The sequence below is a fragment of the Vipera ursinii genome (assembly GCF_947247035.1).
Source record: "Vipera ursinii genome assembly, chromosome: W".
Lineage (NCBI taxonomy): Eukaryota > Metazoa > Chordata > Lepidosauria > Squamata > Viperidae > Vipera > Vipera ursinii.
In genome coordinates this window covers 39,512,023-39,536,143 of record NC_139522.1, presented here as the reverse complement: position 1 = coordinate 39,536,143, position 24,121 = coordinate 39,512,023, and the positions used below count along the sequence as shown (strand labels likewise).

At 43.7% G+C, this 24,121-nt stretch overlaps 1 long non-coding RNA gene across 1 annotated transcript in view; it reads left to right on the top strand.

The window, feature by feature from the left end:
• The first annotated feature begins 2,121 nt into the window (after window positions 1-2,121).
• LOC310648283 overlaps window positions 2,122-24,121 on the top strand; it is a 182,348-nt gene continuing 160,348 nt past the window's right edge. Inside the window, exon 1 of the long non-coding RNA XR_014494051.1 lies at window positions 2,122-2,352. This is a non-coding gene — a long non-coding RNA (uncharacterized lncRNA). The remainder of the gene's footprint in view (window positions 2,353-24,121) is intronic.

The window sequence follows — 24,121 nt, the reverse complement described above, 5'->3', positions numbered from 1 at the left end:
AGCTTCGCTTAAACATTTATTTGTTTATGGTATTTAACTATAGTCATATTGATTAGTTTGTATTACTGTATCCAATGCATTCCCTCTTTGTTAGCATTGTGCCATTCGTTAAGCAATCCCTCACCTCTACTTTCAACACCAAAGATTTACACATTATGCAAGCTTATCTCAAACATTCTGCTTCTGTCATTACACAAAAAAGGAGACATGTGGGAACGGCCAGAATTTGGCTTCTCAAGAATTTGGTTTTTCACCCTTCTGCTTTTCCGGGCCCCCCCTTAGCTTGGCCTTCACTTGAGTTACAGTGAGAGCACACTCTCCTGGCTCATGGGAGGGCTGGCATGTGGGAGGTTTGGGAAACGCTATGATAAAGCCTTCACATACATCTTATGCTACCTTGTTTTTGTGTGATCTCATAGGCACCTGAGTAATCCAATTATTTCTATGTATACTATTTTGTGTGAGACTGATGTAACTTTTTGTAATGAGGCAATATACATGGACTCGGCTTCCCCAGGGGTTTAAAAATTCACCCACCTTATTTGGCACTGCCCTAGGAAAGGACTTGCAGCATTATGTACCCCGGCAACCTGGGGATATAGTTTTACAGTATGTAGATGATGTCTTGGTAACAGGCAAGAAAGAGGACTTGTGTTGGGAAAATACGAGAACCCTTTTGCTTCTGTTATTGAAATGTGGTTATCGGGTGTCTAGAAAGAAGGCACAATTGGTAAAGCAGAAAGTAAGATACTTGTGTTAAACAACTTTCGTCCAGTCTCCAACCTTCGCTTTCTTGTGAAGGTTGTTGAGAGCGTGGTGGCGCATCAGCTCCCTCTGGTCCTGGATGAAGCTGATTATCTAGACCCGTACCAATCGGGCTTCAGGCCTGGGTACAGCACGGAGACGGCATTGGTCGCTCTGGTGAATGATCTCTGGAGGGCTCGGGAAAGGGGATACTCCTCTGTCCTAGTCCTATTAGACCTCTCAGCGGCTTTTGATACCATCAACCATGGTATCCTGCTGCGGCGTCTCAGGGGATTGGGAGTGGGAGGCACGGTTTTACAGTGGTTCTCCTCCTATCTCCAGGGACGTTCGCAGTCGGTGTTGGCAGGGGGGCAGAGGTCGGCCTCGAGGCCTCTCGTTTGTGGAGTTCCTCAGGGGTCGGTCCTCTCGCCTCTCCTGTTCAACATCTATATGAAGCCGCTGGGTGAGATCATTCGTGGTTTTGGAGTTGGGTATCATCAGTATGCTGATGATACCCAGCTTTTTATTTCGACCCCAAACCACCCCAGTGATGCCCTCGACGTGATGTCCTGTTGCCTGGAGGCGGTTCGGGTCTGGATGGGGAGGAACAGGCTTCGGCTCAACCCTGACAAGACTGAGTGGCTGTGCGTACCGGCATCTCGGGAAATTCAGAATATTCCATCTCTTTCTATGGGGGGTGAGTTATTACCCCCTGTAGATAGGGCCCGCAACTTGGGAGTCCTCCTAGACTCACAGCTTTCTTTTGAAGATCATTTAGTAACTGTGACTAGGGGGGCTTTTGCCCAGGTTCGCCTGGTGCACCAGTTGCGGCCCTATGTAGACCGGGATGCCTTGCGTACGGTCACTCATGCACTCGTGACCTCTCGGTTAGACTATTGTAACGCTCTCTACATGGGGCTGCCCTTGAGGACCACTTGGAGGCTCCAACTGGTGCAGAATGCAGCCGCGAGAGTCGTGTTGGGAGTCTCCCGATACTCCCATGTTCTAAATCAAATGAGGATGTAGGCTGGATTATGTCCTTAGTGTTTGTCAGCTTAGGGGGCACTGTGTGACGAAGCCCTTTGTCTTTCAGTTGTTTCTCAGAGGCTGGGTCAGTCAGTGCAGTTACCCCACTCTCAGCCTGTGTGACAACACCTTTTTTTCTGTTGAGGTAAAGGCAGATTGTTGATTAAATATCTTGTCACAAGGTTGTGTGGTTAGTGGAGCCAAATTAGATAGAGGCTTTGCTGTAGATTGAGTTGTCGTCAGTGCCTCTTTTAGGTCATCCAATCTTTGAACAATGTTAACTTGCTCAGGTTCAGGTAATGCACTGAATAAGTCAATCAACATTTCCTCTGGCACATCCTCAACAGTGTCACTGCACGTTTTTTTATGTTCGTCAGAAAAGTTCATTTCTAACTGTACATTTTCCCCTGCTCTCTGCACCTGTTGTGATAACTTATCTGGTAACCATAGTGAATCCCATATGACTAGCTATGTTATGGTTTCAGTCTGTTTAGTGGGCATGTCTAAAAAAAAAAGTTCCCAGAGATATTATCTGTATTGTTTTTTTCACTTTGCTGTTACTGACTGTTACGTTAGGATGTAGTGAGCTAGCTCTGTATAATATATATTTAGTAAAAGGTATTTAGTAAGATTATGCGTCGTGTTTTTCTTGCCTTCCTGCAAGTGTATCATGCATTCTCTGAAGCACGGTCCTTCGCCCTCTACAAAGGTTTTTTTTACCTTGACAAACAGTTCCTGCAGCTGTGGGTATATTGCTTCTTTGCTTTCTCAGGGTCAGTTCAGTTGCAGCAGCCCCAGGCCTAGGAGTGTGAGGGCTGTTGCAGCCTACATTTAAAGCGACAGTTCCCTCTTGGTGACGCTGTTTCAGGAGTGGGCACACTTTTTCTGAGCAAAAGACCCTTATTGGAAATATTGAGAAAAAGCTCAGAAAGGGCTTCATTCTGAAGAGCATGGAGGGAATTGTGGGCTGCTTGAACGATAGGAGAATTCTCATACATTGTGTTCTTGCTGGCAGCCACTCTGCATGTAGTAGATCTATCAGAGTGAATTCACAGCGGAGCAGCTGGCTCAAAGACAGCCTAATAGCTTTTCTATTGCTCCATCGCCCTCTATTTACTCTCTTGTCATAAATTTGCAAAGTAACCTGGTTAGTTTGCAGACTGTAGTTATATTGGTCATCTCTTAGACCTTTGCCTGATTGTTTTCTCTGTAGGTGTTCAAATTTTTGGGAGGAGAACAAGGTCTTTCTCTAGTTTCATTTTCTGAGTTAGCCATCCCATGTCTGTCCATGGTTATCCTCCCAAGTCCTTCTACAGTATTTGGGTGGCTCCTAACAAACTTTGCAAAAGATTCTTTCAGGCAGTCCACCTTATTTATGACAATTGACAAGAGATCATATATTGAGTTTACAGTTTGAGCTGTAAGCAAACATTGTCTAGAGAGGAAGTCTGTCACATTTTCCCCCTTCAAATTTGCTACATCTCCCTCCTGTGTAAAAGAGGCTGTTGCCAGATTCCAAGGAGGGGAGCCATTCTCCAAGAGGGAGGAGGACAACTCCACACGCTGTCTGCTCTCCAGTTCGGTTTGTAAGTCCCATTCCAATGAGTCACATAAATTAAATTTATCTGATAAGGTGCCTGCGAATGAGTTACTTACTGGAGCAGACTGTCTGTTTGCAATATAATCCTCCATTTTCTGCTGCTTCAAAGGCTTGGATATACTTTCTGCTGCAGAGTGCTGCCTCTTCCTTCTTTTCCCCATTCAGTTTGTTAAAACAGGGTTAAAAATAAGTTTAAAACTATGGTTTAAAAGGTTAAAATGGGTTAAAAATGGGTTTAAAAAGTTTAAAAGGTGTAGGTTAAAATACAACATTAAAAGAGGTTAAAAAGTTAAAATAAAAATAAAGTAAAATAAAATAAAACTTTTACTTTTGGAGGAGCTCTTTACAGCCTTTGCTGCCTCTCCACCATCTTGGCTCTGCCCCCCAATTCCAGATAGAAGGGATTGGATTGGCAGGGACAAGTTGGACGGATTGACGGGGACCGGGCTTAGAGGAGGACCCCCCTGAGCCTTTGGTGACTATGAATATAGGGGGCCATAAGACGACGTTTTTGGTAGATACGGGAGCAGGAAAGTCAGTCGTAAATAGCCCAGTCTCAGCACCTGGACCCCACCAAATACAGGTTCAAGGAGTGTCAGGACAGATAATGGGACGGCAGGTCCTGAAACCAGTCACATGTCTTTTCAATGGATCGCAAATTCAACATGAGTTCTTATATATCCCTGAATGCCCAATACCCTTATTAGGCAGAGATTTGCTGAGCAAACTAGGAGCCACAATCTCTTTTGACGAAGGCCAGCAGAAACTTAAAATAAAACACCAGCCTGAAGCAATGTGGAGACTCATGGTAGCTAGGTCAGCTATTGAGGGAAACAATGAGGAGAAATGGAGGGAATTTGAGATTCCAGGTATATGGGCAGAGGATAACCCTCCCGGATTTGCTACTACCTTAACTCAACCCTGGTGTTACAAACTGGGAGCCAGAGAGCTGAGATCGCTATTGATTTCTGCCAGGCCATGGATCGAAGCCCCTCGGGGAGAAAAGCCATAACATGTGGGGATGACAGTTGGAGAAAAACATATTGGCACAATCATAAGTATGTGACACAAAGGGCTCATGGATCACAGATGGACATGCATGTGGGAACGGCCAGAATTTGGCTTCTCAAGAATTTGGTTTCTCACCCTTCTGCTTTTTCGCCCCCCCCCCTTAGCTTGGCCTTCACTTGAGTTACAGTGAGAGTGCCTGGCTCATGGGAGGGCTGGCATGTGGAAGGTTTGGGAAACGCTATGATAAAGCCTTCACATACATCTTATGCTACCTTGTTTTTGTGTGATCTCACAGGCACCTGAGTAATCCAATTATTTCTATGTATACTATTTTGTGTGAGACTGATGTAACTTTTTCTAATGATGGAGGTGAATAAAAGTTCAGCGGGGAGTGCTTGGGGGAGTTCTTTTTCTGGTGACGAGGCTGCCTGGCTGGTTCAAAGCTCTCTATCGACTCAGGTCTGAATTCTTTTTCCTTCGCCTGAATTCCTGTCCCTTCGTCTGAATTTCTTTCCCCTTCATCTGGTGACCCCGACGTGATGCCTGTGCCCGACGTGATGCCTGTGAGGGGTGTGATACATGTGCGGCTGTGAGGCAAAGTGTAACTTCTGGCTTACCTCCGCTCGGCAGGAGCTAAATGAACGCATTCAACTAATTCATCCCATTTTAAGGGGTCAACGAGGTAAGACCAACTTATTCATTCCGTTTAAGGAGTCAACGAAGTCAGTTCAACAATTCATTCCATTTAAGGAGTCAACAGGGTAAATATGGGGACTTCTCTTTCAACAGGACAGGAAAAACAGGTATCTGACCTTTGCAATTTGTTGACAAGGACTAAGCAAACAGTTAAAGTCTATAAAGAGGATGTAGAAGAGCTGGTTAAGATTATTGGTATGTTATGCCCTTGGTATCCTGCAGATGGGTCTCTTAATCCCTATGATTGGCAAGAAATTGGGAAAGATTTGCATCAGGCTGCAACCACTCCAGTATCAGTACTACACACTTGGCAACTCTGCTGTAAAGCTATTACTGAGTGGTCCAATCCTCTCTTGTTTCCTCCAAAATTAATAACTCCTGAGGCACCAATCCTGTATCCCCCAGACCCTCAGCCACCACTGTCTTATCATAATTCTTCACGACAGTGGAGCTCTGAGAGTCAGCAAAATTTGGATTCTCAACAACCTCAAACACAGACTGCTTTTCAGCAAATGGTGCAGTCTGCATTGGTCTCTGAAAATTCAGAGGACGTCCAGGAGGCATTGTCATTAATGTCTGCCTGCCCCGTGGTCCAAAACGCTCAAAATCAGCAAGTCCATGAGTCTAAAGGAAAATAAATAAAGGTTATTCTTTTATAAATTGTATAAAATGTAACACCAATGAATTGTATAAAATGTAACACTAAGATGTGGGGCTATCTATTTCCTGCTTAGACAGAGAATTCACACATGGTAATCAACAAATTCTTTTGAAATGTTAAAAAGCTTCCGAGAGACAGGAACATCGGCCCAAGGTGGAAATTACAAGTAAACGAGATAAGATCTAGATAAGATCATAACTTGGATAGATGGAAATGGTCAGAAGGACCCCTTTAGAAATAGGAAACAACTTCAAAGAATGACTTAAGCTTCTTAGGAATGGCATGTATCGTGAAAGAGTATAAAATGCCTACTTTGAAACTTGCTCAGCGTGCTCTTTGAACCCAATAAAACTTGGGAAGGGTCTAAGAGGCCGCGTTTGCAAACGCTTTCTTTCTTCTTTATTTTCTTTATTATTTTCAATTTTCTTTTCAATAAATCTTTGCCTTTGTTAACCAGACTTGTCTTCGAGTTGTGAGTATCAGATTTGGGGCTTTTAAATCTCACAATCTTGGCGACCAAACGTGGGGCTTGAAAGAGCCTCTAGGGAGGAGCTGTTCTCAGTAAAGTCCAGGGGCGCGCCTGTTGATTTCAACTGCCTGGAGTTGTCTGAGATCTAGCTTCCCATTGCAGGCTCCGAGCCAAACTAAATTAACAATTCTGGTCTACAAAATCAAAGAATAGGAAAAAGGAAGAGAGTCAACAACTGAGGCCCAGGACCAGGTAACCCAGTGCACTGGCCCAGGTAAGAAACTTTTGCCCCGAAGGAGGGAAGCACGCAATTGTACCTGGGTGGTCAGGAGAGCGATTGTGGGAGGTTTCTGTGATAATGGCTGTGTGAGTGTGATGGGCTGTGTTCTGGGAACACTGGTAAGTCCAAAGCGAGTGCAGACCTGAAAGGTTGCATTTCCTTAACCTGCGAGGGGAAAGGACAGCCTGAAGGGAAGCGAACTGGTGTTGAAAATTTTGAGTGGCCATAAGATCGAGACCCTCAGGGAACCATAATCAGGGAAACTCTCAAAGAAGATGGGCAATTGTTGTAGATGTTAATAAAAGCAAGTTTTTCTTCTCTCTTTTTCTTTTAATCTAGCTCTTTGGACTATTCAATTCCCTTTGTCAAAGGTGAGGTGAGGAGGGTGCTACTTTTCCCCTCCCCCTTTACACCTGCAAAAGACCTCAGGTTCAAAATTCCTTTTAGTCTTTCCCCACTGTCTTTTGAAGTTGGTGGGATAAATTGGAGGTAACCATAAATGTTTTCCCCCTTTTTTAATTAAAAGGGGAGACCTGTTTTGGCCTAAAACCCCAAATTGATATGTGTGTTTTGTTTTGTTATATATATATTTGGACATTTGGAACATTAAGCTTGGACTTGGAATGGTGAGAAAAATAGGAGATGGTTAAAGGGCCCTATAGAAACCATGTTCGGTTGGAATCACCTCATGATTTTTCTCACCTCTTGTAAGACAAGCCATATGTCTAAATAAATGTTGTTTTAATAGTATCTGTGTATATATGTCTGTCTGTGTTGTTCTGAGTTATTTCCAAGACTTGGAAGAGGGTCAAAATCCTCTCTGATAACACCAAACAAAAAGGCCTTATTTAACAATGTATGGTTTGTCTGGAGAAAGTATGAAATGAAATTTTTGTATGTGAAATTGTTTATGCAAGCAGTCAGAATGGAAGTGAATGAGTTGATTTGCTGATATGTAAATGTGTGTGTTAGCCTTCAAACATCACTCACCCCCACCAGTCCCAGGCTGTGAAAGGAATAGTAAATTGCAGATTTTATTGTTGTAAAAGTAAATGAAAAAACAACGAGACAAGTTTCATGGACAATGTGTGAGAGAATTTATGGAAAATGCATGTGAAGGACAGCAAAAAAATTTAGTGGTGAGATTTTTGTAAAATTTCTTTTACTCCTGTCTCTTTCTCTTTCCCCCCCCCCCTGTAAAGTGAGTGAGTGAGAGAGAGAGAGAGAGAGAGAGAGAGAGAGAAGGGGGGGCTGGTCATTTTAACCATTTTTTTTCTGCTTAGAATTCTGGTCTGAGGAAGGGGGGTGGGTGTGAAATGTAATGCCCACTCTTGCAGTTTGAGCTTGTAATTTTTTTTGGAAAGAGGATACAGTAATTGTTGGAGAATTTTTTGGAAATCTTTGAGTTTTAGAAATTACTCTAATTTTTTGTGGAGTTTTTTTATGTTTTTGTGTCTGTGTGCAGACACAAAAGGTGTCTTGAAGGAAGGTGATATCTGGGAGAATTGGGGGAATTGCAATTCTGTCCTTGTTTGGAACAGGGAAGGAGTTGGGAAGATTTTTTTTAGGATTGTGAATGGCTATGTTGTTTTGACTAATGATTTGCATGCAAAACTATTAGGGAAAGAGGCAGCCAGTGGCATTTTTGTCTAAAATTGACATTTGGGGAAGTCTTGGTGGTTAGCATTTCTTGTTAAGTGTGGGTAATTTTAAATCAGAAAGCCCAAAGGAGGTATCCACTTGCTCATAGCAAAGTAGTTGGAAAAAAAACAGAAAAAAAAACACAATGAAGGTGGGATAGTAAATGGAAAGAAAATGGAAAGTGGAAGCTGGGAGAATTTCCCTCCCTTAATCAGCACTAACCTGTGGATTTGATGCCTTACAACAGGCTCTGAGATTGTTAATAAAGGAAAAGGGGAACATATACACTGACTCCAAAAAGGATTATGGAATCTTCAATACTTTTGGAGAAGAGAAATGTAGAGGACTGATTAATAGCTAAGGGAAACAGTTGGCTCATGCAAAAGTTGATAGAAGCTGTGGAAGCAGAAAAGACAGAAGTTAGGCCAGAGTGCCAGAAGGGCAGTGAATGAATGGATAATAGAAGGGAGAAACAGAAAAGTGGTTTTTAAGTTGGTTTGCACAGATTTGTGAATTGCATGCATTAAAAATTGTTGGAAACAAGGGGATTGCCACTAACGGGGTCATCCTAAACGTGTGAATTGTATGCCTTAACACAAGCCTTAGAATGCTGAAGGAACAAGAATGTACTATAGAAATATGGAAAGTAGAAGAAAGTGAGAGGTGGATGTTGCATGATGGGAGTCAGATGTTGAAAAGACAGAAAGAAAAAAAATAGCTAGAACACAGAAGCAGAAAAAAAAGAGATAAATGCTGGTGATACTACACAATGAACACTCCTCATAGGATGTGTAATAAATGAAAGACTGGTTTGCTTTATCAGAAACTTCTGAGATTTTTGCCATAAAGAATGTTAATTTCAAATTCTGTTGAAAAAGTGGAGATATCTGTATGATGTTTGTCATTCCATTCTTCATTCACAAGTTCTCTCATTCCTATAATAGAAACTGTGAAGCAACTATTAAATCTTTGTTTTTGTTAAAAATATTACAGATAAAAAAGAGGTGTATGGTTGTATTTATATTTTAGTTAAACAAATCTGTGATTTAATTTAATTTAATTTAATTTATTGAGATTTTTATACCGCCCTTCTCCCAAAGGGACTCAGGGCGGTTCACAGGGCATAAATATAAACACCAATACAAACATTAAAAAATAATTAAATTAATGCCCAAGTTAAAACCAGAATACTAAAACAAACCAATAAAAAACCCAAGTACCCCCATCAGGCCAGACCCGCTAGTTCAAATAAATGGGTCTTCAACCCGCGACGGAAGGATCGGAGGTCTGATGCCATCCGGAGCTCGACCGGCAGTTGATTCCATAAATAGAAGTAAATAAAAAGCTTTACAAAGTTTGGCGTTGAGGCCATTTCAATATAGGCCTCAATCGGAAAACTGTCTTTGTCCCTTTCAAATGATGTATGGGAGACTTTTGTTACTTTCAAGAATGTCAATGAGGAAGAGTAGAAAATTACTCAATATTTAATCTGGCGTAGGTTTTCTCTTCTATCTCAGTACAGGCCCAGGCTGCCCTACCACCTGTCTCTGGCCATTGTTGTTCCTGGAGAGTGGGTTCAGGTGAAAAGAACTGTCACCTAAAAATACCAGCCCTGAGTGGTCTCAACCATGACAAGTCCTCCTGATTTAAGGAATCAAGGTATGAGTCCGTGGAAAGTCCCATCATTCCCTCTCCAGTGACAAGCTCTGCAGCTGGACGGCCTGCAAATGAAATTTCAACCTGCCTCGCCTGTTGAACTGTTTCCATCCAAGTATGAGAAAAACCTCAATGGATTGGACTACCCTGAAAATCATGTTCCTGGAACCTGGACTGTGTATTGCAATATTTTTCTTCTGCTACTGTTGTTTCCCTCGTACCTTCTTTGGTAGAAGGAAGGACCATGGGCAAAAGGGAGTTGTGTTTGTAACAAGACTACGTATTCCACTTGCAAAGGTGCAACAGGGTCACTTGTTATGCTCCTGTCAATACAGTGCAGCTTTACCAACAACTTTAAATATGGACATATGGAGGAACATACAAACATTACCTTTTGGGGAAGAATAACACCAGACCTATGGACAGGTGCCAGAAACTTTTTTTTTGATGCATGTAAAGCTATTGACTGTAATCAAGCTAAATGGACTAAGTGTGGAGACAGGCGTACTCATTAAATGCCAAATATGTTTGCACATCCTACCCAACCTGGCATAATCAAAGGATTCCTGCATCCCGGTGTGCTTCAAGATAACCAGACCAATGGATTTTTCAGTATCATTTGAACTTGCTTTCAATTGAACCAGATACAAATATGGGTTCAAGTTGATCTTCCTGAACTGGAAACCACATTTGAGATTCCTTCAGTATCAAAGACATTTTTTTATTGATCTGGCCCAAACAATTGTTTCATTTTCAAATGTGAAGTTTGAGAGAACATCACTTCTTACTTTAATTTGACTTAAAAAGAAAAGGTCTGTCCAACCAAATGGCTTCTCTATTTTGTCATTGTGGCCCTAAACTGTATTATTAGACCCCAGTCCAATATTACATATAAGGAATATGTCAAAGAAGTCACTGACAGAAATGTGAAAGCTTGTAATCATGTATATGTATCTTTGATTATGTGCAAGCAACTTTGTAGGTGCTTTATATTGGGAAATTAGTTATATAAAAGCAAATGTTTCATGCTTTAGGTACAGGTGATTGCTTATATGAAAAGAACATGACTTTAATAACAACAAAAGAGTGGGAAGAAAGAAACAATGTTAATAATGAAGGTAGGAAAACAAGGGTTGGGGAAAGAAGATTCAGAATATAATAACTTGCTTCCACAGGAATTTGAAGAAAAATTAGGGAATGATGAATTCCTAAAAGTATAAAAGAATAATTCAGGTAGAAGAGAAAAAGGGTGGAATTAAAGGAAAACAAATAAAGGTTATTCTTTTATAAATTGTATAAAATGTAACACCAATGAATTGTATAAAATGTAACACTAAGATGTGGGGCTATCTATTTCCTGCTTAGACAGAGAATTCACACATGGTAATCAACAAATTCTTTTGAAATGTTAAAAAGCTTCCGAGAGACAGGAACATCAGCCCAAGGTGGAAATTACAACCAAGGTGGAAATTACAAGTAAACGAGATAAGATCTAGATAAGATCATAACTTGGATAGATGGAAATGGTCAGAAGGACCCCTTTAGAAATAGGAAACAACTTCAAAGAATGACTTAAGCTTCTTAGGAATGGCATGTATCGTGAAAGAGTATAAAATGCCTACTTTGAAACTTGCTCAGCGCGCTCTTTGAACCCAATCCAACTTGGGAAGGGTCTAAGAGGCCGCGTTTGCAAACGCTTTCTTTCTTCTTTATTTTCTTTATTATTTTCAATTTTCTTTTCAATAAATCTTTGCCTTTGTTAACCAGACTTGTCTTCGAGTTGTATCAGATTTGGGGCTTTTAAATCTCACAAGTCTGTCCCATCTGCAGTACACAAAGAGCTGAAAGGAAGTGTTACAGAAAATGGGTTGCAAAGCAATTCCACCCGAGCGCTTCTCCCTGAAAAGGCTCAAAATGAAGCTGCTGCTGACGTTCTGATGGAACAATTGGCATTTGAAAATACTAATCAGAACTGCAAAACAGCCCTGAAAGCAATTGATTCCAAACCTGAGACAACTATTGCTCTGATGATTGATTTGTGTTAGAACATTGAAACTGAAACTCCTAAGACAAAACTTTTAGCTACAGCTCTTGTAGCTGTAGTTCATCCAGCTGAAGACAAAAAATGCTTTGCTTACCATTTTATGGATGATTTCTTGCTTGCTGGAAAGCCTTTACCTGTTAACTGTTTCCTAACCTTACAGGAAATCTTGACTAAATCGGGACTTGTCATTGCCCCTGAGAAGGTTCAAATAAAACCTCCCTTTCTATATTTAGGTCATCGGATGCTTCAATCTTCTTTTTCTCCTTTTGTTTCAACTCTGTGCATTCCATCTCATTTTACTCTGGTACAATTGCAAAAGTTTTTAGGAGATCTTAATTGGGCTAGACCATTTTTAGGGTTAACTACTGCTTTGTTGCCTCCACTTTTTATTGCTTTGCAAGGTGCGCAGATTCCAGTCTCCACGGTGATGCAACATTACCTTCATCAAATCAATTCTGCCTTTCGCAAAGTTATGGTTGACAGAGCTTTTCTTTTCGGATTGCCAAGTTTTTTTCATACTAAAAATGTATTTCCCGTTAAGGTGTTATATTCTGGCTTTGATCCTTTAGTCATTCATTTGCCTTGCACCATGGATCAACATGATTTCTTTCTGCAAATGTCTAATGCTTTTGTGATTGCTTTTGTAGATTATGTGGGAGCTGTATTGTTTAACCCCCGCAAGGACCAACGTTTGATTTTCTTACAGGAATTACCTTTTGTTTTTCAATCTGCACAGGTTTCTACCCCTCTTCCTGATGCTATTACTTTATTTACAGATGGATCTCATACCTGTGAGGTGGTTGTTTGGCAAATAAATGGAAAATGGCAAACTAAGTTCACAGCTTCTCAAACATCCACTCAGTGTGCTGAACTTTCTGCAGTGATTTTAGCCTTTAAATTACATGATTTGATTCCTTTTAATCTTATTGTGGACAATCTTTTTAACCATATTGCATTTGTTTACTTATTCCCACTCTTGGACTGTAACTTGCTTTCTCTATTCCTTACTTTTCAAACTTTCCTGCATGATACTATTCCTGATGTGGTTTTCCATTTTCTTAAGGAGGCTTACCCTTTGACTAAACATTCCTATTTTCACCAGAATGCTAAATCTCTTCGTGCTACCTTTAACATTCCACTTTCTCAGGCTCGTGATATTATCTCAGCCTGTCCTCCTTGCTCTTCCTCCCCCCTCTCTTTTCCCTTTGATGCTGTCTGGCAGATGGATGTTACTCACATTCCACAATTTTCTCCAGCTTCCTATCTTCACGTTTGCATAGATACTTATTCTGGTTATTTGTGGGTTACCCCCCTTCGCAGCAAAACTGCCTCTCATGTTATTCAGCACCTTCTTGCTGCCATGGCTGTCATGGGACGACCACTTGTCTTAAAGACTGACAATATTCCTGCGTATACTTCTAATGTTTTTTTTTCAATTTTGCAGAACTTGGGATATTTCTCTCCAACATGGCATTCCATACAATAGCTCAGGCCAAGCTATAGTGGAACGTGCACATGGTACATTTAAAGCTTTGTTGTTTAAACATTCAAAAGAAAGGGGAATTACTCCCTCAGATCTTAAATCCTTGATTCCAGTATTGCTATTTACTTTGAATCATTTAACTATCACTAATCAAGCTTATACTCCTGCAGAGAGACATTTTAGGAAGGAGCTTTCCCTGGAACGACCACGAGTGCTATATAAGGAGCTGCCCGAGCCAACCTGGAAGGGACCAGCTGAATTGATTACTTGGGGAAGGGGTTTTGCATCTATTCTTACTCCTACAGGACCGGTGTGGGTGCCTGCCAGGTGTGTGAAGCCATTCCAAGCCAAACATGAGCTGGCACCAGAGGCTGAGCAGTCCGCTCCCAGAGTTCCATCCAGCCCTGACATTCAACCCGAACCCGGTGGGTGAAACACCATGAAGGCGTAAAAGACCTTCATGGCCAGCAGGAACTCAGCCACCAGTAACATGGGGAATGTTAAAAACACTCAGCGCAGATGCCCTTTCTGACCTTACAACTATTCCTGTCGGCAATTATCGCTCATCTTAACACCAATTCAGCACTTGGACTGTTGCTGTGTTTTTTTGGTTTTTTTTATTCTTCAGCTGTAGGAATTCATGAAGATTTAGCAAATACAGGACAATTCAATTTGTAGCTACAACTGGCCAACATTTCTAGTCAGAGTAATTTTTGCTAAAAAATGTCTGCTTCTGCTCATGAAGTTATTAGCTTTTGCATTGTTCCTGTCTGTGCTCCAGCTACTGTTATTCAAAATTATACTCTTTTTGACAATTTTAATATATCTACTACCTATGATACTATGTATTTTGGGGGCTCTCCAACTTATAGACTTAGGAAAATGCTTTTTCTATGGCTACCAGATTTAGCTTCGCTTAAACATTTATTTGTTTATGGTATTTAACTATAGTCATATTGATTAGTTTGTATTACTGTATCCAATGCATTCCCTCTTTGTTAGCATTGTGCCATTCGTTAAGCAATCCCTCACCTCTACTTTCAACACCAAAGATTTACACATTATGCAAGCTTATCTCAAACATTCTGCTTCTGTCATTACACAAAAAAGGAGACATGTGGGAACGGCCAGAATTTGGCTTCTCAAGAATTTGGTTTTTCACCCTTCTGCTTTTCCGGGCCCCCCCTTAGCTTGGCCTTCACTTGAGTTACAGTGAGAGCACACTCTCCTGGCTCATGGGAGGGCTGGCATGTGGGAGGTTTGGGAAACGCTATGATAAAGCCTTCACATACATCTTATGCTACCTTGTTTTTGTGTGATCTCATAGGCACCTGAGTAATCCAATTATTTCTATGTATACTATTTTGTGTGAGACTGATGTAACTTTTTGTAATGAGGCAATATACATGGACTCGGCTTCCCCAGGGGTTTAAAAATTCACCCACCTTATTTGGCACTGCCCTAGGAAAGGACTTGCAGCATTATGTACCCCGGCAACCTGGGGATATAGTTTTACAGTATGTAGATGATGTCTTGGTAACAGGCAAGAAAGAGGACTTGTGTTGGGAAAATACGAGAACCCTTTTGCTTCTGTTATTGAAATGTGGTTATCGGGTGTCTAGAAAGAAGGCACAATTGGTAAAGCAGAAAGTAAGATACTTGTGTTAAACAACTTTCGTCCAGTCTCCAACCTTCGCTTTCTTGTGAAGGTTGTTGAGAGCGTGGTGGCGCATCAGCTCCCTCTGGTCCTGGATGAAGCTGATTATCTAGACCCGTACCAATCGGGCTTCAGGCCTGGGTACAGCACGGAGACGGCATTGGTCGCTCTGGTGAATGATCTCTGGAGGGCTCGGGAAAGGGGATACTCCTCTGTCCTAGTCCTATTAGACCTCTCAGCGGCTTTTGATACCATCAACCATGGTATCCTGCTGCGGCGTCTCAGGGGATTGGGAGTGGGAGGCACAGTTCTTCAGTGGTTCTCCTCCTATCTCCTGGGACGTTCGCAGTCGGTGTTGGCAGGGGGGCAGAGGTCGGCCTCGAGGCCTCTCGTTTGTGGAGTTCCTCAGGGGTCGGTCCTCTCGCCTCTCCTGTTCAACATCTATATGAAGCCGCTGGGTGAGATCATTCGTGGTTTTGGAGTTGGGTATCATCAGTATGCTGATGATACCCAGCTTTTTATTTCGACCCCAAACCACCCCAGTGATGCCCTCGACGTGATGTCCTGTTGCCTGGAGGCGGTTCGGGTCTGGATGGGGAGGAACAGGCTTCGGCTCAACCCTGACAAGACTGAGTGGCTGTGCGTACCGGCATCTCGGGAAATTCAGAATATTCCATCTCTTTCTATGGGGGGTGAGTTATTACCCCCTGTAGATAGGGCCCGCAACTTGGGAGTCCTCCTAGACTCACAGCTTTCTTTTGAAGATCATTTAGTAACTGTGACTAGGGGGGCTTTTGCCCAGGTTCGCCTGGTGCACCAGTTGCGGCCCTATGTAGACCGGGATGCCTTGCGTACGGTCACTCATGCACTCGTGACCTCTCGGTTAGACTATTGTAACGCTCTCTACATGGGGCTGCCCTTGAGGACCACTTGGAGGCTCCAACTGGTGCAGAATGCAGCCGCGAGAGTCGTGTTGGGAGTCTCCCGATACTCCCATGTTACACCTTTGCTCCGTGAGCTGCATTGGCTTCCAGTTGTCTTCCGGGTGAGATTCAAGGTGCTGGTAATGACCTTTAAAGCCCTACATGGCATGGGTCCGGAGTACCTTAGGGAGCACCTGCATCAACTTCCCTCCGCCCAGTGCGCTCCCACAGAGAGGGCCTCCTCAGGGCGCCACCGGTCAGAGAATGCCATCTGGTGGCCCCCAGGGGGAGGGCCTTCTCTGTGGGTGCGCCGGATTTGTGGAACCGCTTACCGGTTGAGCTCCGGATGGCGCCCGACCTTCGCTCCTTCCGATGTGATCTAAAGACCTACTTGTTTGAACAAGCCGGCCTGGTCTGATGGGTTTGGGTTTTATTATTGCTTTTAACGTATTGTATTTATTGTTGTATTGTATTGGGCATTATGTTTAATCTTTTCTTAATTTTTGTATTTTTGTATTTTAGTATTTATTGCCCTGTTCACCGCCCTGAGTCCTTCGGGAGAAGGGCGGTATACAAATAAAATTATTATTATTATTATTATTATTATTATTATTATTATTATTATTATTATTATTATTATTATTATTATTATTATTATAATATTAAGCATGGTCAGAGAGCCCTAGGACAAGAAAGGAAGTATGTGATTCTAGCCATTGCTGAACCAGCAAACAGAAGGCAACTGCGAGGTTTTTTGGGGTTGGCTAGTTTTTGTAGGATCTGGATACCTAATTTTGCACTGATGGCAGCTCTGCTTTATACAGCTACAAAGGAGGGTGACTTTGAACCTTTTCAGTGGGGAGGAGAACAAAGAAGGGCCTTTAAGGACATTAAGCTTGCTCTTACAGCAGCACCAGCTTTGGTCTTACCTAATTTCAAGAAGGCTTTCAATCTGTACGTAGATACCAAAAAGAATGTTGCATTAGGAGTGTTGACACAGCAATTGGGGCAGTGGCAGCAACCAGTGGCTTATCTGTCCAAAAAGCTGGATGCTGTGGCACAAGGGTGGCCACATTGTTTAAAGATCTTAACAGCTATAGCGCTCCTTTTGCAGGATTGTAACAAGCTAACCTTCTCGTGTCCTGTTAACATCCATACTCCTCATGCTGTTCAGTCTATTCTGGATAATAAGGGACATTTATGGATAAGCAATCAAAGGCTTTTTAAATACCTAGCAACGATGATCGAGAATCCACAAGTTAAATTGGTAGTGTCTAATCGATTGAATCCAGCCACCCTCCTGCCCATAGAGACTGAATTGGAACATGACTGTTTGCAAGTATTGGACAGTGTCTATGCGTCGGCCATATCTGTCAGATATCCCTCTTCAACAGGCTGAGCTTAATTGGTATACAGATGGCTCTAGTTATATGCATGAAGGACGGAGGGTTGCAGGTTATGCCATTGTAGATGATGATGATGTTGTGGAAAGTGGTCCTCTAGGGACTGGACATAGTGCGCAGTTGGCGGAACTGTGGGCACTTATTAGAGCGCTAGAGTCAGCTGAAGGAAGGACACTGAACGTGTGGACAGATAGCAAGTATGCTTTCTTAACGTTGCATGCACATGGTGCTGTTTACAAGGAAAGAGGGTTTAGAGACTCGGCGGGCAAACAGATACAGCATGGACATTTAATTCTGCGCCTCACTGATGCAGTTAAAAAACCAACGAAAGTATCAGTAATGCACTGTAAGGGACACCAGAGAGGAAGTGATAAGATGGCTATTGGGAATACGAAGGCAGATCTGGAAGCAAAACGTGTGGCTAAGAAGAAAGGGGCTACACTGGATCTGTCAATACATGTGACTATGGATCTGGGAGTGTTGTCTGCTGAAATAAAGCCAACATATTCTCAGCAAGAATGTATAAAGACAGTAAACAACCTCAAAGCAACTGTTAAGGATGGTTGGTATCTGTTACCAGACAAACGCATCTTCGTGCCAGCCTCTGTGGCCTGGACGTTGGTTCAAGCATCCCATGATGCTGCTCATATGGGGAAGACAGGACTAGAAATGGCATTGGGAAGGGATTATTTCATCGATGGACTCGCAGGCATGGCAGCGCGCATAACATCTCAGTGTACAACATGTGCAAGGGTCAATCCCCGGCAAGGGCCCCTCTTGCCACCAGGAACCATACCGATGACATATTTTCCAATGGACTCTGTAATGATAGATTTTACTGATATGCCACAGAGTGGACTATATAAGGCTATGTTAGTGATTGTTGACATGTATACCGGATGGCCTGAAGCATTCCCTACAAAAACCAAACAGGCTATGGAGGTTGCAAGAATACTGCTGAAAGAACTAATTCCCAGGTTTGGGAGTCCGTCTTTCATTTCTTCAGATAATGGCCCTGAATTTGTCCACCATATTAACCAAGCTATAGCTCAAGCAACAGGGTCTAAATGGAGGTTTCACAGTGCGTTCCATCCAGTCGGAGGCTAAGGTGGAACGAATGAAGCACACTTTAAAGGAGAAAATTACTAAAATATGTGCTGAGAGCCATTTGAAGTGGCCTGATTCTTTGCCCTTAGCACTGTATTCTGTGAGGTGTGCACCACGAAAACAGTACAGATTGTCCCCGTTTGAGTTGATGTTTGGTCATCCTCCCACTCTATGACAAAACCTGACGGGATGGTCAGATTTGGGACATAAGGGGGGAGTGTGGAACATGGAGATGGTACAAGAGCTCAATAAACAGGTTGAAAAGCTTTGAGGTTATGTGCTGGAGCAAACCCCTCCTAGAATAGTGACAAGGTGTCATCCCTTCAAACCTGGAGATAGAGTCTGGGTGAAACATTGGAAGCGGGAACAGCTAGAAGGGAGATGGAAAGGGCCGTATGTTATTATGTCCTCTCCTCTTGCTGTCAAGATTGCAGAATCCAAATCCACTGGACAAGGGTCAAAGCAGCAGCTGAACCTGAATGGGTGGTGTCTAAAGATCCAGTGGCTCCCACAAAGTTAACGTTCAAACGCAAGTGATATATGATTTGTTACGGCAGCTCATCTTATATATGAAGCTTTAGTATACTCGCTGAAAGGCTACTCTGCTGGAACGTTACCGGCAATAGGTTCCTCTACGCACAGTAGTGAAGACCCCTGCTAAGTCACTCCAGACGCTGACTTTCTACGCACGGGAGAAGAATGGAGAAAGGTTTACTGTTGCTATGGGTGTATTGTATTGCTGCCGCATGTAACAATGTTTCAAAGGAAGTTAAGGGTAACCAAGGAAACGGGACCAAAACTGACGCCTGTGATGCCTGTACAACCAAGGCAAGGCATGGGACCCAAATGATCAATACTCTGGTGTATCATACCCAAAAGCCTATCAGCTGTAAACCAGAGGGGATCACATGTCTACATAACAAGACTATGTATTCCCTGTGTTCACAAGAGGAAAAAAAGATATGTTACAACCCTGAGACCCCCAATTAGGCTTAACTTCTCAATCTATGCAGGTTTGTTTTATGAGGCTAGGGTGGGGCCAAGCAACTACCTTAACTCAACCCTGGTGTTACAAACTGGGAGCCAGAGAGCTGAGATCGCTATTGATTTCTGCCAGGCCATGGATCGAAGCCCCTCGGGGAGAAAAGCCATAACATGTGGGGATGACAGTTGGAGAAAAACATATTGGCACAATCATAAGTATTTATGTGACACAAAGGGCTCATGGATCACAGATGGACATGCATATCTTCCCTGTGCAGGATATGCTGGAAAAACAGCCTGCTCAGGGTGGGAATGTGTTTGTGAATATACTGGGGGAGGATATCAGGGGTGCAAGTACTTGACTAGTGTCCACCGAGTGGCTCAGAGTAATCAAGTGGTACTAGAAGTCAGCCGAGAGATGCCTAGTCGATACGTGTATGCCATAGGAATTGATGGAACAGGGGAGGATCCAAAGACTTATATCACAATCGTAAAACAGGTACTCTATGATGGAGAACAGAAATCTCTAGGATGGTCAGTATACGACACCTTAGCCCGACTGGAGCAATTAAAAGACCAATTCGAGGTTTCTGTGAAAGCAACCAACCTATTTCTGTCATTAGCAGAGGAAATAGCGGAAGCCCTGACTTGTAAAGAATTGTTTTGTATGTGGAGGAACGAATATGGGAGAACAGTGGCCATGGGAGACGATAGAGGCAAACCCGGAAATATATAACAACATGACAAGGGCAGGTAACATCACCCAAAAAACGCATATATATGGCATGGTGTGGACTCTCACAACAAATCTGGTTGGCCGAAACTGCTTTACACGCAAAGGGGATTGGCCAGTGGGAGATCTTATCTGTTTGGGGGAATGGGATGAACGGTATAAAGCAGGGGTGTCAAACTCAATTTCATTGAGAGCCACATCAGCATTGCAGTTACGCTCAGGGGGCCGGGTGGGTGTGGCCAGAGTGGGCGTGGTCTACTGGGTGGGCATGGCTGGAGTCCGTGTGGCCTACTGGGTGGGCATGGCCAGCTCTACATTGTTCGCGTCAAGGGTGCCTATAGGAGCCCGGGCAAGAGTGGGACAGATCTGAGGATCTCTGGCAGAAGGAGATGGGACCGGGGCAAATGCCAAGGCATGGTCCACTGGAGGAGCCTCACTGTTCCTCTCAGACCATGTGCGGGGGGGCGGGGCTGGATGGTGGTGCAGAGGTCAAATACCCGGCCCAGCCCTCAAGCACTCGTGGCACTAAGCCCAGCCCCACTTCCCCAAGGGGGCGCCCAGCTGCACTTATGTCCTCCTCAAGGCTGCTGCTGCTGTGCTTGCTCTCCTTAGCCAGGTTGCTCATGATGGGTATGAGAGCAAAGTCAAGAGGGAGACCCACTCCCTCTCCATGTGAGGAGACCTGGCTTTGTATCCAAAGGTTCCTTAGCAATAGGATGGGGAAACCCCCCAGGATAGGCCAGGAGGAGGGGGCAAGGGGATGGTGAAAGGGCAGCAGGGAAGGTCTAAGGCAGGACTTCCCTCAGACCCTCCCTCTCCTTCCTTCCTTCCTTCCTTCCTTCCTTCCTTCCTAAGAGTGGTGGGAAAATAATTGAGATGAGGGAGGGAGAAAAACAGGCAAGAAATGCAGCTGGGGAAGTGTCATCCTATGTGAGGAATGAAGAAATGTACCATCGCCTGGAAGTGGCCAGCAAATGGCCCTTGCCTACTTCACATATCCGGCTTGGTAGGCTCTGGGGGAGCGGATGCCATGAGCAGCATGAGAGTCAATGTTACCTGTGCAATGCTGCCCAGGCCCCAGCCCGCCTGGTTTGGGCAGGCAGCAGGGTGTTCTTCTCACAGTGCCGAGAGGCTGAGCCGGGTGGCATGAATCTGAAGAAAAGTGCAATGCTGCCCAGCCCCTAGCCTGCCCGAAGTAGGCAGGGCCATGTGTTGGCCACTTCCAGGTGATGGTGCATTTCTTCATTCCTCACAAAGAGTGATACCTGCCCAGCACGCGCCCAGGGAGCAGGGCCAATACGGCAGGGGCTGGTCGCTTGCTGTTTCCAGATGTCCTTGTGGAGCTAAGACTGAATGTGTTAAAGCATAACGGCCACCATGAAATTGTACATTGGCTCCTGACCGGCCTGGGCCAGGGCCAAGGCAGCAGGGGCCATTCCCTCACTGTTTCCAGAATGGCTTTGCGGGCCACATGAAACCACTTCGTGGGCCGGATCCGGGCCCCGGGTCTTGTGTTTGACATGTCTGGTATAAAGTATGGACATCTCTGGGAAATGCCTCTGAGCCTTTAAATTTTGATATGACCATCATGCCCTTTCTGAACTCCAACGAGAAAGAGGAATGGGTAGCCCCCAGTGACATGTACTGGATATGTGGCACCTTTGCTTATGAGGTTTTGCCTAAGAATTGGTCAGGATCATGTGTATTGGGTTGGATATAGCCCTCATTCTTTCTTTTGCCAATACGGTCACGACAGGTGCTTGGTGTTCCAGTCTATGATCAAATGGGAAACCAAAGAAAAAGACAGGTTGACACAGTTTTCTCTAATTTCCCTTGTAGAGAATCCGATTATTATGAGAAAATGGGCGATTTGTGGGATTCAGAGAGGATAGTGTGTGTGTATGCCCAGGCAACCTGGGCAGAGGATGGCACTTACGGTTACAGAACACCAATCTATATGATAAACCGTATAATTAGACTGCAGGCTGTTGTGGATCTGGCAGGGCAACGCCTAGATAAAGCTTTAAACTTGTTAGCTGTAACCACTGATAAAATCCGGACAGCAGTCTATCAAAACCGATTGGCTTTGGATTACTTATTGACAAAAGAAGGAGGAGTGTGTGGAAAATTCAATCTTTTAAATTGTTGTCTTCAAATTGATGAAACTTGACAGGTAATCAAACAATTAACCACCAAAATGAGGCAATTGACCCACAATGCAGATCAAACCTGGAAGGGTTTTAATTTCCAAGAGATTTTCAGTGGATGGTTTCCCAAACTTCCAGGGTTACAAGCCATCGTGGCTCTTATAGTACTGATAGCTGCAGGATGTGTGCTGATTCCTTGTATCTTGCCTATTTTTATAAAAACTGTATCCAATAGCTTAGCTTTGGTTGTTGAAAGAAAAGCTACTGCACAGGTAATGGCAATGTGGGAATATGAAAGGTTACAAACCAAAGACAACCTCTGTTGAGACTCATCGTCACAAGTTGAGATAAGTCTCAAAAGGGGGGAATAAAGAGGAAGTGTACTAAAGTCATTGTGTAAACAAACCTATTCCTGTCCTTAGGTGATCAAGTTAGCCATAATCCTGTTAGCGTAGCTGCACGTATTCCCCTGCAACTGTCTTATGCAAACTGTCTTCTGATAAGAATGTGTAAAATTTAACCATATAAGGAACAATGTACAACCATGAAATAAGGGGGTATAAATATGTTTGTTCATACACCCCTCGGGGTTCAGACCCTTTGCTTTGTTTAAGCCCTCTGAACCTGTGCAATAAACCTTTCCTTTCCTGAAGAGCTGGCGTGAGTCTCTTCTTTCTACAACAGCAGGATAAAGATCTCCCCGCATCTTCTTTCTGTGATCTAGCAGTCGTTCGGATTTTTGCAGCCCAGATGTCATAATGTACTTAAAAATAATAATAATAAAAGCTTACTGTAGCTTGTACAAGTTGTTTAACACCTTCAGTTACTCTCCAGCGCTCCATGCTCGGTTTAGCAGCGCCTCTCAATGTTACTTACAGTTCTGCAACAACTTCAGCCCCACCACAACAAACAAGTAAAAGCTTACACTCCGAGTAGCTTCCAGCTTTATATACCCTTCTAAAAATAGCCTCTCGCTCCCAAGGTCAATCATGACGGGTCGAATTTCGAATCAGACCAATGGGGTGAGGCGTCACGGAGAGGTTTGGTCACCCCAGGAGGAGCCGTGATGCGCGACCATAGAGCTACTCTGACATCATTGAAACGCGGTGTAACGAGTTTGTTGTTATAGATTGGGCAGTGTTCTGAGCCTGCGTAATAGGATCACGAGGTGGTGGGGAGGGAGAGGAGTAAAGGGAGTGTGGCTTCCAGCAGAAAGGAGGGGAGGAAAAGAAGTGGGAATAGAAGGAGGGGGTGGTGGCGGTCAAGGAGAGCTTTGGTTGCGTTTGCAGTCACCTCGGTGTTTGCACATATTGAGTAGGCTTCTCAGCAACTATTTTCTGGAGAGCCCCAGGAGTGGAAAGTAGTCTCAACAGCAGCGCCGGGGACACTGCAAAACAAAAAGCCAACCAACCAAAAGAGAGGAGCCAAAGAACCCCGATATATTGCTCTGCAGTTGAACTTTGCATGAAACTTTTTAAAATATTGTTTAAAAACGTATGTCTCTATAACTTCTTCTGAAATCCTGAACAGGAATTCAATATATCTGGCGGTAGATGGCTATTCCCGCCCTCCCCCCCTAAAAGTACTTTCTACTGGGTGATTTTTTTGCTTTGAATTTGGTGGTCTTTTCTCTGGAGGAGGAGGAGGAAGTGAGACTTTCTAAATAGCTGGTCGTGTTTCTGTCGCAATCACCTGCCGTGGCGATTACAGCCGAGACCCGGAGCCCAAGACCTCCGTAGCGTTGTTCCGCTCTTCCGACCTGCGGGAACCCCCCCCCCCAGCGATCTGACGTTGCCTTTGCGGAGGGTTTCTTGTTGCAACTTTCATCCGCCCCCGTCTCCCCCCCCCCCACCGAA